The sequence below is a fragment of the Notolabrus celidotus genome, chromosome 22, assembly GCF_009762535.1.
Source record: "Notolabrus celidotus isolate fNotCel1 chromosome 22, fNotCel1.pri, whole genome shotgun sequence".
Classification (NCBI taxonomy): Eukaryota; Metazoa; Chordata; class Actinopteri; order Labriformes; family Labridae; genus Notolabrus; species Notolabrus celidotus.
Genome location: NC_048293.1, coordinates 7,419,623 through 7,439,551, shown reverse-complemented (window position 1 = coordinate 7,439,551; position 19,929 = coordinate 7,419,623). Strand labels below are relative to the sequence as shown.

Below are 19,929 nucleotides of genomic sequence, written 5' to 3'. Positions count from 1 at the left end.
CGTTTCTGGATCTCACACTACTACACACGTATTTCCAGAAACTGAGCATGGCTGTAAAATGTAAACATACACACCAACACTAACGTAAAGATCGAGACTTGACACCGTCAGTGCCCACTACTAGCAGCACCTCGTCCTGGGGTGTTATGCAAATCATCGCCGAATAGATGCCAATGATTATCAAATAGTATTTTGACTTGGAATGCCCATCTCTAGTAGAGAGTGGTTGTTGTTGTACAAAATGAATTTATACTGACAGACTTTTTAAGTGGCAAAAAAAATTGACAAATGGAGTATCATACTTCTAATATGTCACATGGGCTTCTTGTCCTTGAAAGCCACCATAGCTTAACCAATGCGAGGGCTGAGCAAGGGAATGCGTCAGTTTCAAATCTGTCCAATCAAATGACTAAATATTCCCATTTCTACACACTGTACCTTTAAGGAGTGTAAACTACAGCACTTAAGATGAGATAACAAGCATTGATGCCATTCAATCATTCTGTATTTAAGCAGATTATTTAAAGTGTATTTTAGCACACTCTGGATTAAAACTTTAATCCAGTGATTGTCTTGTTGGTTTGTCCTGGAAACAAAGCAGAATATCTAGATTCCTCACATCTGAAAAATATGGAAATTCTAAGTTTCATATTGTTAAGAAGGTTTTATCTGGTATGGGAATAAAGTAATTTAAGAAAACAAACTGGTAAACTCTTGTTTGCATCCATAATTTACAATTAAAGAGACATAAATACTGTAATCCTTAGGCTCCTTCATTACTAAGAGAGAAATTTAAATGGTTGTATGAAGTGCTCTTATAGGAAGCACTTTTGAGAGGATCATGAGAGGGAAGAGGATACAATAATTGTATCCTTCTCATTAATTATTCTTTCATTTTAACCTGCAGTCATAATAATTTGTGTCTTTAATTTGAGTTGTGTATACTGTAGGACACATGATAATTGACTATGTACACAAGAATAGGTACTGTCCTGATGGTGTTTATTTGAGGTTGTAGAGACTGTAGGAGCCATGAAGGATTCAAGTGTTTATTATATCTTATTTTGAGGTTTAGGGTAGTTTATTGTTTGTATATTTTTTGTGGAGTTATTTATGTTGTTTTTTCACAATATGGTTTATTGTGGGGTCAGTTAATTAGGTTATTTACCGGTCATGTGTTAGGGGCAGAGAGGAGGTGAGCTGGGTCTCCGTACTTTTTGTTGACTGCTTATTTTCGCTTATGATCGCTTATTTTCGATATTTACTTGTGTGCACTTAATCATGAGTTGATTATTCTTTTTCATTCATAAAAGGTTCAACTTAATTTTGTGTGCATTAGTGATTTTTGCTTTTAGCGCGTCCGACACCTAACTTGGACCAACTTCAGCCTCTCAGCGGCTTTTGGCTCTTCGTAGTCGCGTTGACCACTGATTAAAACAAGAAGATATGGAAAGACCTGATCGTTTTCCTATGTAAATCAGCTGTTATAGAGGGTTATACAGTTCAAGGGAGAGGCATGGAGTAAACATGAATCAATGAATGACATGCCAGGACCCTATAATGAGCACATCCTTTACAGCACAGCACCTTATGGCAATGAAACCTTTGGGAGGGACTGAGTAGTGGAGGGTAAACAGAGGAAAAGCAAACAAAGAGCACTTACCAATAGATTTCTGGAGCAAAACTGCACTGTGCAGGGATCATTACAATGACTCAATCAAACACTGGCAAGTGGTTTGAGCCGATAACAATACAAAATAGCATGTAGAATTGGTTTGCATAAGGTTAAGCTTGAAGGAACCACACTATCATGAGTGATTTCCAGAATAATGGAGCTGGATGATAGACTTTCAGCAGAATCAGCAGGAAAAGTCTGAGTTAACAGATGTGTCTAACTCGACCACTTCCCCATTTAACGATTGCAACATAGAGATGTTGCTTCAAATAACAGAACAGACAGAATCCTCTCTGAATGCAGGGAAGACAACCACGGGCTCAGTGCGTCAGATTTCTCAGGGACTCAAATCTCACTGTCATTTTATAAGAAACTCAGACAGGCTGTTTTTTTTGTTCCTCTTTTCATAATTTGATCCCCTAAAAGAAACAAGGGTCTTTTTATGTCTCCAAGGATATCTATCCTCCCTGCAGCACAACAAGCTGAGGTGGTGGACACACAGGAAGGCAGCCGGCTCAATAGTTCACATTATGCTGACTGTAATTGGACACTGAGGTATCTGAGGTATCTGACAAGGTATAAGCTTATCTTTTTATGGCATGCTAGAGCAAATTAAGTCTTGAACTTTTGCAGAGGAGGAAGCAATAATTTATTGTAAGTGGGTTAGTTAATGTCATCGGGAGGCACAGGGGGTAGGATTAGAGGCCTGACAGCTATTCTCAGTCAAACTGCATTGAAGACCCCAACATGTCACAGGAACACAGCAGTGGAGACGTGTGATAATTACTGACATTTAAATACAGCTAAGCTTTTTGTATTGTCGGACTTAGACAGGAGTCAGTCTAAGCAATTGTGGCGCTTAAAAAGTAACTCATAGTGAAGTGCAATTCAAAAAAAAAATGCAAACAACGGATGTGGTTTCTTTTTGCATCACAGATCAAAATCCAACTTGAAATCGAAATACAATACAAAACTGCAAATGTTGGTCCTTCTGGGGATCAATGCCATTTATCTCCAGGTTGGACATTTTAAACTGTTTTTGAAGGGTCCTTTTAAAGCTGGGGTTGGTAGTCACGGAAAACTAGCATGAATTTGAATGTAGCATTTCCTCAGGACTCCATCTAACTCCTTCTCCCCCCTCCCCTCAGAGCTCCCCCAAAACAGCGCCCCCTGCTCACATGCACGAGCGCCACTGATTCGCGACCATATGATCGTGACTGATTCCAAACCGGTCCTCAGCACATCGTTTGTGTTTTGCACTATGTCAACTAATGTCTCACTCAGCGGTAAGAAAACACCAAAACATTATCATAGTGGAAGTTAAAAACACAAACAAACATGAAATGTATGCGCAGGAGGCGGGCAGAACGGCAGGACGGGATCTGATTGGTTTCATATTTTGGCTCCCAAAAGCAGGGATTGGTTGGTGTTTTACCAGGTTTACTCCGGCTGTAGCTGCTTTTTTTTCACTCTTTTTTAAGAACACATTATGTATTGATTGCCTTCAGGACATAAAGATCATTTCAGCCAGTATAACAAAAAGTGTATCTAAATCTGACTACCAACCCCAGCTTTAACATAATGTCAAAAACACAACAACCCATCCTGCCAAAAACCACAACCATCATCCAGTGAGTTAGTGAACAAGAGTTTCTTTATACAATCATGGACCCGTGACAGTGTAGCAGAGCAGAGGGAAGTGGGAACTACAGAGACCATTGTCTCATGCTAGCCCATCATCCTTTGCGCTCTGCTCTCTGCCTCAAATACATAACAGCGAAAATGTTAGACACCTGCTTTAGTAGTGAGGAACAGAGAGACAATTTTGAGGATGCTCCTGCAACTTTTCAAAGTTACCTATGGAAGCATATTGGTTTTCCCATGTCAGGAAACAAGACAGGAAAAAAAGTGATTGGGGAATACAATGTTATATGAGTTTTATGAGTAGTATGCAAAGCCATTTAACAAATTCTCATCCCAAATAGAATTAAAGAGGATGCAAGGAAAGAAATCCAGCTAGGCTAAAAGACTCAAAAGGAAATGTTTACAGCCTCACTTGACCATAACAGTGCAGGAAAGTTACACATAGCATCACACTTTAATTTTTGGTTTTAAGTATCAGAATAGATATTATCCCATGGGCCTATTATAGTGATATTATTGTATCCTGAGTTTTGTTATTGTTAAATCCCCTTTGAAAATCACCTCTTTAGAGCAACACTTTGCCTAAAAACATATTTTTTGTTATTTCTGGTGCCCCTTAGTGTCCCTCAGCACCTGTTAAGCCAGCATTTTCCTTCCACTGGGTCTGTTGCAGTACACACAAGCATGTACAACAAACATTCAATTCAAAATGAATCATCAAAACTCAATCTAAAACCTGGTGTGCTACCAAACTGCTGAGTGTCAGCTTCTAAAAGAGAAGCAACCACCAATGATTACCCCAATGATGTGTTTAACATCTAAGCTTTAATAATACATTGATTTTTAGCTTTAAAATGTGACCATAACATTACAGAAGCTCATCTGATGACTTGTTTTTGGTCATATGATGATTAAATAAGTGTGTTGCAATATTAGCAGATATTATGAAACAGAAGCAGTCTTCAACAAGACTACTCAGGTAAACAAGTTGGCTAACACCTAAATTAATTCATGACAAATGACAGGATTGTCATTTTAAATGTGGCATATCGCTCAGGTTATGCAACAAGGTGGTGTAGTAAAACACATTTTAGCGCCCTTATGAACAAATACAGCAAATACAGCGTCAGATGAAAACGACAGGTCCACAACAGGAGGCGCGGTTCACCTACATGTCCATCATTAAAACCCAAAATAACGACAGTTTTTGACGAGCTAAAGTATTTAAATTATACTCATTATGATGAAGCTAAGGGTTGAGAGCACGGTTACAGGCTGACACGTTTTTAAAACAAGCTTAGTTCATAAATTCGGTTAAAAAATGAGAGTTAAACGAGTTTTGTATTAGGCTACATGTATGTGCACGAGCAGGTAAAGGTGTAGTTAAACGCTCGCGCACACTTGTTCTATTTAAACCGCAGATTGTTTGGAGGGTGATTGACGCAGCTGTTTTTCAACTACACGAAACAGCTGCTTTCACTTGGGTCCAAAAACATCACTAAACTTTTTTTCCCCGGCTTAAAACTTCTCTTGTGTACATTAAATGCCATTAACCAAAAGTACAGCGTTGAGTTATGGTCACTTACCGCTGTGTTTCAGTGCTGACTTCCACGTGCAGTCAACAAATCCGTCGGTGAATTTCTCCAGCTGCTGTCACAGTTCACCCACTTTCAGCAGCCTTTTCCTCACTGTAAGCTCCCCCCTCAGACTAAACGGTAGCATTTCGCGTTTAACATCACGTCGACTTCACTTCTACAACAATTGTTGTTTTTTAAGCAGCAGAAGAAGTGTTTGTTGTCTCTCTGTCTACCGTTTATGCGGAGAGACCGTCTGTCTGACTAACTGCGTCTGTATGTGTATGTGTGTGGGTAGATGGGAAACCAGTAGCAGGTTCCCAGCCAGACACACACAAACACACACACGCACACACATTTTCTCCCGCCAATCACGTACAGTATCCCAGCACCACGTAGCAGGCGTTCCACATCTGCGTGTTATGGGAGTCTCTTTGAAGTCCAGAAGAAGGAGAAGAAGAAGGAATTGTTACAAGCTTCAATGAAGTTATGAATCAATTCAAGTAGTTTTTTTTTCCTCCTGCGACATTTTAGTGGCAGTTGTCGCTTTTCAAACACAAAACCCAAAGCAAGTAGCCTACTCTTTAACAAACGGGTTCCCAAAGTTTGGGTCGGGATCCCCTGGAGGGGTCGAGCTATATTAATGTGGGGTCACAAGATGTTTTCCTTAATGTTTTTTATCTTAGAGTAATCTAAAGTGGCATATTTTGCCAATTATTGTAAAAAAAAAATATCAAAAAAGTAGTGGTTGCGTTTTAAACAAAACCTTGCAAAATAAAGTGTTTCATTAGTTTGTTGTGTTTTTTTTACTCCTGAGGTTAGGGGTTCTTAACAGTTCATTAATAAAAGCACAAGTAGCAGTAGGTTAATTCATAAAAGCACAGGAAACACAGCCACATCTGCATGCAGGTAGGCTACTTTTCTGCAAACCAGATTAATGAAGTATGAAGCAACATTTCTCATTCATCACCTCAAGTGGTGACAGTGGAGGTTGCAAGACTAAGGCACCTTTATTTTGGGGGTGGCGGTCTAAAAAGTTTGGGAACCCCTGCTTTAACAACAAGCCAGTTCAGAGGATATTATCCAACAAAATGACAATTTTTACACTCCATACAAAAACATTCAAATGAGCCCCATTACTCCAAATAGGCACTGATAAAAACAAGAGTTGAGAAATACTGTTTGTTCAGCTTCAATTAACGTTTATGCTTGCTCCTAAAGGAATAAAAGCTCTTTATGTAAATTGAGGCAACAATAATTACTTTAAAACATGTGGCTCAAACCTAAAATATCTCTGGTAACTTCCCAAACAATGAGATCACCACTAAAACTATCTTGTTAAACTTAGATTTGAAAGCCTCCTTCAGCTCTTCAGACAAATTCTACATGACCAAGATAACTGGGCTTGTAACTGACTCTTCGTCCTTAGGGATATTAGATAATTGAACTGACTAGAAGTAACCATATATGTTTTTTTTAGACTAACGTTCTTTTTGAAAATCAAATATTTTATACATCTGAACAAAGTCTGAGTTCAATGATATAACGTATTTATCAGTAACTACTGCATTCCCAAAAAGCAGCTCAACCCCTGTGAATTGCCTGTTCAGACAGGCCCACAATTGCTTGAACATTTTCCAAAAACTCATTGCTGCATGCGTGGGAGTGGACCACATTTACAAACAGGCAGCAATTGACTACCATCTCGTGTTGTTTTCCAGCAATGCCAAGAGAAACTGTCCCCCTGGAACTACACACATTAAGGCCATGGAAATGTGTGTCTCTGTGAGTGTTTGTGTCAGCTAGATGTAGTGCTTGGCTGGTTGTGAGTCATCCGAATTCCCTACTGAGCTTTATTCCACCCCTGATGGATTCGGCTTCCTTTATAAGTTCTGTCTTTATTTTCAGCAGACTTGGATGCTACTGCCTGTGAGAGTTCAAGTTTTATGTGCTTCTGTTTCTTTGCCTTGGGGTTTTTGCAGCTGATCATTAACATGTTGCAGAGGGAAATGAGGAGCCATCATAATTTGTCATGATAAGCAGAGGGCCAGCTAGCAGCAGATGTCCTATGGTGGATTGGGGGAGGCATGATATTAAATGTACGATAAGGATAAACAAATTCAATTGTGGCTTACAACAGCCATCCTGTAATCGAATATGAATGTTCCTGATTTTGTCTGGCTTTAAAATTTCATTGTAACAATTGATGGGAGTTTATCTGGCTCTGCATTTCTGTGTTACACTGTAAGCTGCAACACCTTAGACCTTAAATGGTGTCACTCTATGCAGGTAATGCAAGCCACTTTAAAGGCATTTTCATTGGCATTTTTAATGATGAACACAATTATTTACCAGTTAAAGCTCCTAGACAAATTACCTCCTAATCCATGCAGCTGAAAAACAAAATCTGGCAGTTGACAGAGAAATAATCAAATATGAATGTTCCTTATTCCTCCAGCCCTTGAAGCTTTCTTGGGATCATATTACAGTTTGTCTGGCTTTGTGATTCCACGCTACAGCAAGCTGCTCAACCATCTGGTACAACATGTGGAAACAGTTCATTTAGAGCTGAAAAATGTTAGCAGAGACTTCTGAGACCATATTTTATGCTCACCTCCAGACAATCCAGAAGGCTCATCTGTTGAGTGTAAATTTTGCCGCTATGGCTGCAGGCGATCAGGATTAGACTCTCTGGACGATGACACTGAAGAAATACTGACCTGTACCTCTGTGCTATGTTCTCCTACACGAGCAAACACTTTCCCTGTAATGAGTCACTTTTTCCAGGTGGAAGGGAAAAAAGACATATTGGCCAGAGAAGGGAGTGAAATAACACAAACACACACATGTAACCGCACAGACGCACACAAGCAGAGAGGGTTAAAAGGGCATTAGCTGTTTCCTGTATGTGAGTTTGGGAATTCGGGCTGCTGAGTCTCTCCAGGGAACACCTGGCTCTGATGAAAGACTCATTACACTGAACCCAGTCAAGGTTTTGTGTGGCACTACCAGTCTCAATAACAATATGTTGACAGTTTGACGTTGCTCATAGCTCTGTGCAACGTTGAGGTTAACTTTTGGATGCATGACACACCGCAGAGACCGAAACATCCGTCAGGTTTTGCTCACATGACTTCAAGTTTCCCCGGTGTGTTATAGGATTGGAATTTGTGGTGGGAGAATGGTGGTGGTGGAAAAGCTACCAAAGGTTTCTCCCAGCAACATCTCAGATTTGCAGAATAATTCAGAGCAATCTTTAAACTCACAAGGAGCTGTTTATTTAGTTTTCCATGAGTAATTTTATGGTGCAGCTATGTTTTTCTGACCCGAGTTGCAGTTTATCCACTTAGAACTAATTATTTTAAAATTACACTGAGCTTTCCCATTCAGTAGTTTCAACAATTGTTGTCATACCGTTAAATGACTGCTTAAGTCATCTCCCACAATCCATCAAATCTGCTGATTCTTTGAACTTTTTAGACATTCCTTGAAGATCTCCATCACTGTCTTCTGTTGGTTTGATGTGGTTGGTCGGCCTATCATGCTGCATTTTATGCTGGGATTTCTTCTTGATGGTTTGTTTGTTCATTTATTTTATTCCTATATGCAGGGGCGTGTCCAGACTTTTTAAACTGGGGTGCCACACCGGGGCACTGACTTCTACAGGGGTGGCATGAAGTCTAACATAGACACCTGTGAATAATAGAACAGAATAGTAATATTAAAATCTTCTTAGCTTAAATCTATGACTTGAAAAGAGGTTAGTTTACTAACAATCAATCAATCTTTATTTATATAGCACCAAATTACAACCAATGTTATCTCAAGATGCTTTACAAACAGAGCAGGTCTAGACCAGCTCTATGTCGCATTATTAACAAAGATCAAGGCAGCATAAGATCCAGTCCCATTTTACAGGCAGGACTCTGTCCAATCTAATCGTAATCCACCATGAGCAGAGCACTTTGCAGCAGTTAGCAAGTTACAGTAGCAAGGACACACTTCCTTTAACAGGCGGAAACCTCCAGCAGAACCAGACTCATGTTAGACAACCATCTGCCTCGACCATGTTGAGGTTAAAAAGAGGGGTAGAGTGAGATACAGAAAGAGATGATAGTGTTGAGATGGATAGTCGTAGTTGTAGCAGATGGAGTCTGGCACATCCACAGCAGCAGGCCGTATACAGCAGCGATCCAGAGTTACCTACGAGACAAGGGAGCTAAGGGACTTCAAGAAAGATCTATGGTTATTAACTTTAATGGGACAGGGAGACTTAAAACTAATAACAGAAAATGACCCAAGTTTTAATGCAAAGAAAGCCTTTTTCAACACAGCCCAAATAGATTTAAATATACTGGTAAGTTTGTTTCTGACAAGGCAAAAAGCAGATCATGATTTTGTATTTTCGGGTGGCCACCCAGTGGACCCTCTCCTGCCCATTTCTGAAACACTTTCAGTGTTTTATAAAATTTATTTAGCTTTTTGACTGACTTATTGCTAATGTAATAAGAGAAAAGGTCATTTTTAGACAGAGCACCACACATTTTTTGAAGGAATGCCTTGTGCATCAGTCTTTATCAAAGAAAGCTATCAAATTCTTACAAATGTAACGTGAGGGTTCGATGGGTGGTAGTTGGATAACTATTAATAAGAAACAGCAGGATGGAGACAGATAACCCTTGAAGCACTTTACTTTAGGCACACTGGATCGGCATAACAACACTTCCTTGTAACTCAATCACTTGTCACAGAACCAACCAATGAGAGGCCAGGATGACTGAGCTCCAGGTAAATGTAATTAGAACCACAGAAGAACATTTAACATATTTTGGTCCCAACCAAGCGTGCCAGATCCTCCCCTGGTAGTGAAGCTTTCAGCCGTGTGACTGCCCCCTGGTGGCTGGCTGCAGTATAGGTAAAAAAATCAGTCTCCCCCATTCATTTGAATGGGGGAGCAGTCAAACTTTAAAAAATAAATACACGTGGTACTGTGGTGATATGTAGTTAGTATTTGACTGTTGTGTGTCTTTTTCCTGAAGAGTTTCTTTTTCGTTAGTTATTAGAGTTTAAAAAACGGGGTTTTACTTCCGGGTTTCCTTTGATTCACAGCCGCCGTAGAGAGAAACTTCAAAGGATACACAGTGTCTTGTGACGCGGAGCTTATTACAGTGGCTTCACAGGCTCTGGCTGCACAATGGCTGCGCCCAGGAGCGGGATTTTTTGGCTTCAGAACTGTACAACGGGAAGAGGCGGAGCAACGCTGTCCATTTTTATTTACAGTCTATGGTCCCAACTAGATGATGCTGTAGAAATAATTATAACAACGTACATACACCAATGATAACTTACATAAACTTGTATGTAAATAGTTACCATATAAATGATATAAAGATATTTTAATCTTAACTCAAATTCCAAACTGTCTTTTCTATTAAAGCTTACACAAGTGAAAGATCTTAACAAATATCTTTCACTTTCTTGCTCTGTATTTTCTTAGAATTGCTTTGTGCATATTTCCGTGTAATAAATGATGCACTTGGCATCAATTTGAAATGGAATTTTCTAACAGCTTGTGTGGGCCCAATTAGAGTTCCTCAGAACAACATGAGCTTGTATCGATGGAACATCCAAAATAATCCATAAGACTGAGATGTTTACCACAGTTTCTTAGAAGCAGCTCTACCTGGCCCTCCTTCACTTTCCTTTTCCCCCTTCCTTCCGCACATCCTCCTTCCAAAAATCATACAAAACACAAACATCCCTTCAGTAAAGAGTGAGGCGTCAGAAGGGGGGCCGTGCAGGCAGGCTGGATTAAGGAGAATGAGGTGCCTCAGTCCCCCAGGTGAGCAGGGTAAACACAGATCTGACGATGGAGGAATGGAACGGTGCAAGGGGACCTTTAGCTCCAACCACCGGCTGCCTCTCATCTCCCCACACGGCCAGATGGCTGCTATTCACTCACGCATTCCCCAACGCTCCTTCTATTAGTCTATATTTTTCTGTCTCTGTCTCTGTGCTGCACTAATCAAATGCTGAATTCATGTGGTTTGTTGTTTACACTTCACAGTGCGAGGCATGAAACACACACATCAGATGGGGCTTGCAGAGCCGCATGAGAGCTCACTGGGGAGAAAAACACATCTCACTCTGGCCGAGCTGACATGCATACATTACCTCAAATAGAGCAAGGGTAAAGAGTGTGTACAATGTGGGTTGTTGCATGCTTTCACTCTGGATTTCGTGTGTGCTTCTTTGTGCCAAGCAGAGATTATCAGGGAGCGTATGTTTGATTCCCTTCCATCAGAGCTCCTCTGCAGTTCTTGGAAACCTCGAGGAAATATTCAGGGAGGTTGACTGAGTGTTTATAAGAAGAGGAGGCGTTCAAAACCCCTGTTTAAGTTTCACCTGTCACGAGAGGAAACATGCATGTGTATGTACTCTTTGCCTCACTCGCCTTCATGCACATTTCATAATTTGAAGCAGGATCAAGTGTAACCATCCACATTGGTTTCAAATAAGAAATTAACAAGGCATCTTATATAGTACTGATTTTCCCTGGTAGTGCCTGATAGAATATCTCTCTCATTTAACCCACAAACAATCGCATTAGACACACAGAAATCTCATTAGACAGGGTCTTCTGAGGCATGATATTTTTGCACTACAGTTCCATCTTTCAATTTTCGAGGAGAACTCCGTGCACCAAAATGTTATCTATTGCTATTGCACATTTTCTAAGGTGTTGCTACTTTTTCAGTGAGTCATTCCCGGCCAATGGTTCTCAAAAGGCATCATCTGAGTACTACAGAAAATTTGTCAGATTACAGAGATTATCCATATGACCTTTCGGACACTGCTTGAACAAAGAGACCTGTCACTTCCATGAAATTACCCCATACTTTTCATAAAGGCCCGCTCTGACATCACTTTTGACAACATTTTTAGCTTTTCTAGGACCAGTGACTGCAATATTCCTTTGCCAAAGGCAGCCACTTTAATTAGATTTGAATCAGATTTCAACCATTCATCTTCTGAATGCCTGCCCATCCACAAGAAATGACTCTCATTCTCAGTTCAATCAAATCTGCTTTGTGGCTTTATGAAATATGGCAAATATATTAGCTTTGAGTCCCTGTTCTGAATTCTGGATGACAAAAACAGAGAATGGTTGTCCATTCAAGCATGTATTTAGTTTTATTATGAAAAGAAATCAATACTTCATTTATTTCAGACTCTGTTTATGGGGCACAGAGGGAGGTCCCTTCAATCTTGAAGTGTTGTCCTACTCAGCTTCAACAGAGCTCGTTGGAAAAGAGTTGCCTGCATGTCTATTCTGAGTCAAAGAATGTGTATTATCCTACTTCACCTTCAATTTATAAAAAAAATTGCAGGTATAGCAAAGAGGATCTTTGTGCAAAAAACACCTGAACACATGCCAGGTGCTCAAATATCCCAATTTGCATTCGGACATTGTCATTACAATATGAAAGCAGTGTCAATACAGTAGCTTTAAATTCCCATTTTTGATTGTTGTCCCTCATTTTGTAAATTTGGGATGTCATAAAAAGAAGTACAAACAGCCATTTCATAGAAAGCCCTGAAACATCTTATTAAACAACTATCAAGCTTCTTCACCACAGAGTACAAAAGATTTACAGAGTGGAATACAAAATACTTCATGACTGTGGGATGTGTTTCCGTCAGACTTCTCTGTTTCCCCGCCTCGCCTGCCATCATCCGTTGTGCCAACATTGGAGAAACATTCAATCTCACTATGCCTTCAGGCTGCAGCTTACCTCAGGAGTGGAAAAAAACGTTTTTTTTTTCAGAAGAGGAACTGATCCTGAATCAAAGTTAATTCTCTGGGGTGTGTGAGAGTCAGATGTCAGAGCAAAGATGTGTAAAAGAGTCTGTAATGGAGCCACACACCATTACACGCCACAAACTTAATCCATCTCCATCGTGGCAGTCAGACAGCTGAATGATGGGTATGTAGAATGTGTGGGGTGTGGGGTAAAATATGTTTTTTTAGTAGATTAAGTCAATTTTATCATTCTTAACTTATTTAAAGTAAACACAGGATACGTGCAAAACCTATAGTACCTCTACACATTCTGATATCTTGGAAGTTTACAATCACCCCTGGCACTCCAAAGAATTTAAAAGCAATCCATATAAGACTGTGTGGTACTGAACCAAATGCATTTGCTAAAAACACTACATGTAAGTCTCTTTTTTCTATCAAACCTTGGCGCCCTGCATCTGTTGCAATATCATTCTGGAGTGTTCTATGCATCCTGAAAAATATGGTATTCCCGCTTTATGCTCTTTTGTATCTATTAAACTTATCTTTTCTAACTAGTTTGCTACTCTATGTACCACTATAAAAAAAAAAATCTTTCCTTCTACATTTAAGAGGGATGTAGTCCAAAACTGGGATAAGCCTGGGACTCTTTCTCCTTAGGAATTAGGATTCTCCTGGTCCACACCAAGATTTTGGCAAAACTTTTTTATCCCAAACTATTATTGGCTATCTCCACAAGAGTCAGATTACATATGGCACATTTTTTATAAGCTATAAGGGACTCCATTTGGTCCTGGGCTGAAGGAGCCCATGTCCACCCTAGTATAGACCTCACTTTACCACTGGTGGAATAGTTTCTCAATCCACATTACTGTATATTCAAGATGTGCTTTATAATGACCACATAACCATTTTATACACCTGCATCTGTATCTTCACCTCACCTGTATATCAGTAAACACAACTGTTTTTTCACACTGATATAAGTCACACAAAAGAGGTTTAACTTGCTGCTCTCAGTTTAAGCCTTCACCAAGTCTGCCAAAATTGTGATTCTTTGTCTGTGTAAGTCCTCTGTCCCTGGCTGCCAGTAACACACTCACTCTCCTCCCTGCATCATTTCATGGCCAGATAACAGTTGAAACCTGCCAATTTAGCCAATCAATGAGTAGAGCCCTCTGGATAACACAAAAAAGCCAAGGATTTGATTTCATTTTGCAAGTCTAATGTGGTCTTTTTGTCAGCAGGACAAGTGGTGGCTGCCAAATAACACCACAGGAAGATCAGATTGAGATGAAAAGGAAAGGCACTAAGTCTGTAGGAGTAATACCACATTATTTTTATATTTTCCTAGTTTCTGGAACAACTGAGTGCAAACTGGTAATAGAAACTGAAAAGACTATGAAAGGAAAGGGCATGAATGAGGTCTTAAAAGGTGATGGCTATGGAGGCCTTTTAATACTATTGATGCAAAGGGATCGATTAAAAAGCACCTGAATTATCTCAGTTTGTTGCACTAAGGCAGAGTTCAAAATGCCTTTATGGACAAAATATTCCCCTGGTGACCCATTTGAGCCTTATTGTCTGAATTTGTCTTTTTATTTTCAAATGTAAGATTCCTATTGATTCTTGCAGTGCTATGATTTGAAAAAAGACCTCCCAGGAAACTTCTCTTTTTACCCTGTCAGAAAAGTCAGCAGACTTATGCTACCTTCATGCCCCGGGCAAAGACAGGTTCTTCCACTGCCTCTATAAGAGATAAATAAAGCGATCTGACACTTGACACTTTCTTTGTTCCAATATATTCCCTAACATTGACAGCACTTTAAATTGTATTAACTTGACTGAAAAGGAAAATCCAGCCAAACAAAACAGGTTGTAGTTAGCCACGCTGTGTAAATAAGCCAATTTTGTGCAACAGTGCTTAAAGCTGAAATGTCCCTGAGGGAAAAGTGGATTGCTTTGGACAAAGACTTGCACAGCAAACAGCTTGAAAGAGGTGTCAACCTGAAATTTTACCTAAGCTGGAGTATACATCTGTTGCCTTTGATTCAATATGCTGCACACAGTTTGTGGATGGTTGTGTATTGTATGCATGCATGACCATAAAATTAATGCATGCCTCAGAAACGGATGACGCAAGCGTTTCTGCGTACAACAGCTCCTTCTCTTCTCTATAAACACCATGTGACATGACCTCATCAGCTGAGAGGACACCCTCCAGATCAGCTCTGAGACTTTAATGACATGCTTACAACTTCTGCAACTGCACACGTGACATCCAAGGCAAGACTAACAAGGTGGATGACCTAAGGCTTTGAGTAATCATCCATCAGATCTGATGTAGCAGTGTTAAATGATGTTTATAGGGCTGTGTTCATGTTCAATTATGACAAGAACAGGAGATGGGTAATCTCTGTAGGAACAATAAAATGAGACACCTTATGTAGTCTATGAGTCAGTGACAAAGACCTCAGGACGATGGCCAAAAAATAGACGTCATTCCATTGTCCTAAAATAGAAACCCCCTGGATTTCCAAAAGGTCTGTTATATCCATTAACAGGCACACACTAACTGCGTCATGTGGCAAAAATGAACATTATGTTGTTTGTAGAAGCATTTAAACCATAAAGATCTTTCACCAAAACATGTGTTAGTAGAGCTGTTAGCCTCCAAAATGTTTCTGATGACATCAAGATAAGAGTGTTGGCAGTCATCAGTGTTTAGTTCAGGGCTTCTCCATGGAAACACATCTACACTGCGGTGTCCAGGATGATGGGAACAACATATGTGAGCATATGTGAGTTCTTCATTTGGGTGGATTGTGTTCATGCTTTATCATGTGAATCCAAGAGGTCAGGCCTGCAAACTGAGGGATACCGCATGGTGTAATCAAAGTTCTGAAGAGAAACAGAGAGGGACTGGAAAGTATTAATGAGTCCTGTGATGTTTACAAGTCTTTTCCTGCTTTGATGGAGCAGACTTTTTTCAGTATGTTTATTATGAAGACATTAATTTATCCTACAACGGGGATACGATGTGTTGCTGCGCAGTGAAGGATTCCAAAACTGTTTGGCTTGCAAAAATCACATCAGGGAATTAATGCAGCGCACACTCTGGAAAAACATCAGACTTCTTAGTGATTCAAGTTTATGACCAGTGACTCACTAACCGAAATTCTCTAGGCTCTCAATTATGCTAAAAACAACAATTATTACATTTCAAAATGAAGTCATAGTACTAATTAAGAAAATATGTTGATAAAGTCTGTAATCATATCCAAATCAAACTGAAGTGATTACATGTAGCAAGCAACAAAACTCTGAGTCTGAAGCACTACTGGTGGCTCTGTGGGGATTAAGATCAGGAGCCTTATGGCTAATATATATTGCTTCTTCCATTCTTCAAAGTTGAAGTTAAGGTCAAGGTACAGTTCATTATCCCTGAGGGGCAATTTGTTTGACAGCCAATAATGAATGAAGCAAAAACAAACAAAAAAATTCTTACACGCACAGTTAAAGGGCAATTCCACTCTCTAATCTCTAATTAGAACACTTTAATTAGAGATTCTGCATTTTTATGCATCTCCTTTTTTTGAAGATGAACCTGATGGGAATGTTATCAGGTTGGTTCAAATGACGCAACTAAATGATGAGTCATTGAGTCACAAGTCATTAGAATTCACCCTCAGGGAGACATGAATTTGTTTCATGTTTCAGTGGAATCTATCCAGTACTGTGAAGATATTTTAGACACAACTTCATGTAATTCTAAAGGGCAAATAAGGGGTTCACCAAGGGTGGTAGGGTGTATCATCTGGGAACCATCAATGTTCAAAGCGTCCAAAATTTGGTGCCAGTCCATCATGTACATGATTAGATATTTCACTGGATAAGTTGAAACTAGCTGGTTGCACAATACGAATAGACAGAGGCTAACAAATGTCATTACGATTCATCCTCAGGGGAACATGAATCTTTGTAGCAACATTTCTCGTAATTGTCAAAAAGACTATTAAAATCAAATTATGTAAACCAGCTGGTAGAACTACATGTTAGGTCCAGGCATCCCAAAAGAAAGTAAGATTATCCTCTACTGACCATGAATGACCAACCACGATGGCGTACGACTTGCAGAATCTGTACACCTCAAACATCTTTGGAAGGGACTACCTTTACCTCCACTTATAATGAAATCTTCCTCTTTACAGTCTGTTAAATCATTTATAAAAAGAGAATAGAAACCATCTGTTCCAGACAAGGTCAGGACACTGGCCATGAGAGGAAATAAAGAGTTTATTCAGAGATATTTCTGAAACCAGCTAATCATCACGTCTGTTGTCCCTGCCGACATTATCTATAGCTCTCCTTCACTTCAGGCAAAAGGGCTGAGGGCAGTCAGAAACACTTTCCTAGAGAGAGAGAGAGAGAGAGAGAGATCCCCATGACATTAACAATGACTCCAACAGAATGTGGACTTCAGGAATGAGGAAAGCAGAGCAGTCCTTTCTTTTAACTGAACCGTGATCTAACCAGGAAGCTGCTGCATTGAATGGCAACAGGTGTAACTTTGCTTGCTGTATTGTATGACTTGTTTTTAAAGTTGTGACATCCCACACTGTAATTGTTTGTGAGCAGCACAATGCATGAAAGTCATCCCAGAGTCATATGTTTCTTTGGTAACATCAAGGCTTGTCCTCTCAAGGGTTCTGAGGAATTGCGTGTCTCTAGGTGGAGCCATCATTGAGACCTTTTTACTCTCCTTAAAGCTAACAGTAATGGCCAGACCATATCAAGTCACAGATTTACAGGGATCACTAGAATCCGCTGACAATGTCCCTGAGTAGGTTCACTTCCACCTTTTAAATCCCCATCTACAAATGACTTTTGATTTTCTGTGTGCGTCGGAATCTTTTTCTTGGAAATGACTGTTGTTAAAACTGCCAGTGTAAGTATTGGACCGAGACCCAGCTTCCACAAGAACAGGATGTTCTTGCAGAATTTAGTTCATTGTTCCCTCTGCTAAGCTGCACACCTAGTCTGATCTCACAATTGACTGGAGGGTGGGTACAATCTCACAAGCTGTTAAAATGTAGTCAGCTATCAATAAAACGACCCTTTAGGGATGATGCAAGAGACTACTATTAAGCTGTATTATGCTACACAATAGCATGGGATGTTAATTTTAAGTTAGAAATATATGTCATCAAAGCCAATGATTGAACAGTGTTTTTTTCACCATAACTACCACATAGGTAAGATTAGTTTATTAACCTCCTTTAGTTTTTCATAACTGATCCATGTAGCTCCAGAATCACTGTCATAATAAAAGTAATATTTAAGAAGAGAAAAGAAAAGAAAAGCCAGGTGAACCTGTCAGATAGTAATATTTCCAAAAGTCTGAAAGAGACTGCAGGATGCTGACAGTGCTGCACCGCCCTCTGGTGGAACAACCTTACTAATGCACTTGTATTAGAAATGCATTAAGTGAATATGCATAATATAGGATTTGAAAAACATGATCAAATAGTTTATGTTTTATATATTTTTATACATTGAATATACATTTAGATTTTGTAGACCCTTGTAACCCTTGTTCTCTAATAATGGGATAACGAGGAAGGCTCATTCCCCCTGAAGGCAGCACAGAACGCCACAGGAAGTCATTCTCCCTCCTCCCTCCAAGTATCACACACTGTCTGGCATATTTTCTCCCTTACAAAATCCTTATGCAGTCTGATTGTTAACCAGTCATCAACTTAATATCTACAGTGATATCTACAGTGCAATATCCTTACTATTTGCTCTATGTATACTACTTACAATTTTCAGCACTTTGTACATAGCTGGTTCTAAATATTCTGCACTTCTGTGCTAATTTTATTTTTATTCAGTATTTCTTTTGTATTTTATTCCTACTTTCTATCAATACTCTAATATTCTTACTTTATTGAGGATAGGAGCAACTGTAATGACCAAATTCCCCCCAGAGATTCATACAGTTCTGATTCTGATTCTGATATAAGTCAACCTGCCTCTGTGGTCTTCATTAATTCAACCTGCCTGTCTCTGCACTGTGAGAGGAAGCCAAATTACCCAAATGTGCATTCACAGAGAAATATGCATGCTACACTAACTGTAAAGGTTGTAGGCAGCCTGCAGGCTTTGAACCCATCGCTCTTTTTTAGCTTTGAGGCTAACAACAAACCCCTTCTGTCCAGCAGTACCTGCCTGTATTTTTATATTTTTCTAAATATTTTGATGCATCAAAAGACAGGGCCTACATCAGGATTTGAATCAAGAACCTTCTCGCTGAGACACAACAGTGCTAACCTGCCACACCAGCCGACCCCCCTGCAGTGTTCACTTCATTAAGTGAATTGAATTTGTATTACAATGTGAGGCATCAGAAGAGCGGCAATAGATGAGGGATTTGACCCTATAGCCCTTTCGCAATGTCATGGCAGTGCTAAACCTCAAAGGGCCCCATCATGCATCATTCTGTTATCAAAAACAGCTAAAATGAGAGAAAAAAAGTGTTCATCCCTCTCATGGGTAAACATTTCTCAGCTCTTGCTCTTTCCCACCTCTCTTCCAGACATCTCAACCAACCAGCCAACACACATACAGAGCTTGACAACTCGCACCAGAACCAACAACCTTCTCCTTTTGAGGCAGCGGTCTTGACCACCACACCACTGTGCTGTATGTCAGGCTTTATTTACATTCCAGTGCAGTCTGATTATTCAGAAGTATGGTCCACACAACATTCTCACTCAACACAGTAATGCCCAAGTTAGGGTTCAAACCCTTAGCCTGCTTGAAAGGCTACAGAGCAAACTACTACACTATCATGCCTCATGCCCCTTGTATGACTCGATTATTAGGATTGATGTATTTCTTGCTCTTCAAATGAGTTCAAAAGGGCGGTCCATACTGAAGTGGCAGCAGGCAGCAATTACTCTTTAATTATAGAGCACCAAATCACAACAATTGTTATCCCAAGACACTTTACAAACAGCAGGTCTAGACCATTCTCTCTGTCGTATTATTAACAAAGACCTAACATCAAGACAGGATAAGATCCAGTCCCCTCTTACTGACAGGACTCAGTCTTATCTCATCTTAATCCACCATCAACAGAGGGCTTTGCAGCATTTAGCAAGTTACAATGGAAAGGACAAACTTTCTTTAAACAGTCAGAAACCTCGAACAGAACCAGAATCATGTTA

General features: G+C 39.8%; 1 protein-coding gene across 4 annotated transcripts in view; it reads right to left on the bottom strand.

Moving 5' to 3' along the window:
- stxbp6 (syntaxin binding protein 6 (amisyn)) overlaps positions 1–5,285 on the bottom strand; it is a 149,170-nt gene extending 143,885 nt beyond the window's left edge. Inside the window, exon 1 of one of the 4 annotated variants that reach the window (XM_034675267.1) lies at positions 4,906–5,285. The gene's annotated coding sequence lies outside the window, so the exon portion shown is untranslated. The remainder of the gene's footprint in view (positions 1–4,905) is intronic. The other 3 variants (XM_034675268.1, XM_034675270.1, XM_034675271.1) reach the window with 3 other exon arrangements.
- Positions 5,286–19,929: the final 14,644 nt, after the last annotated feature.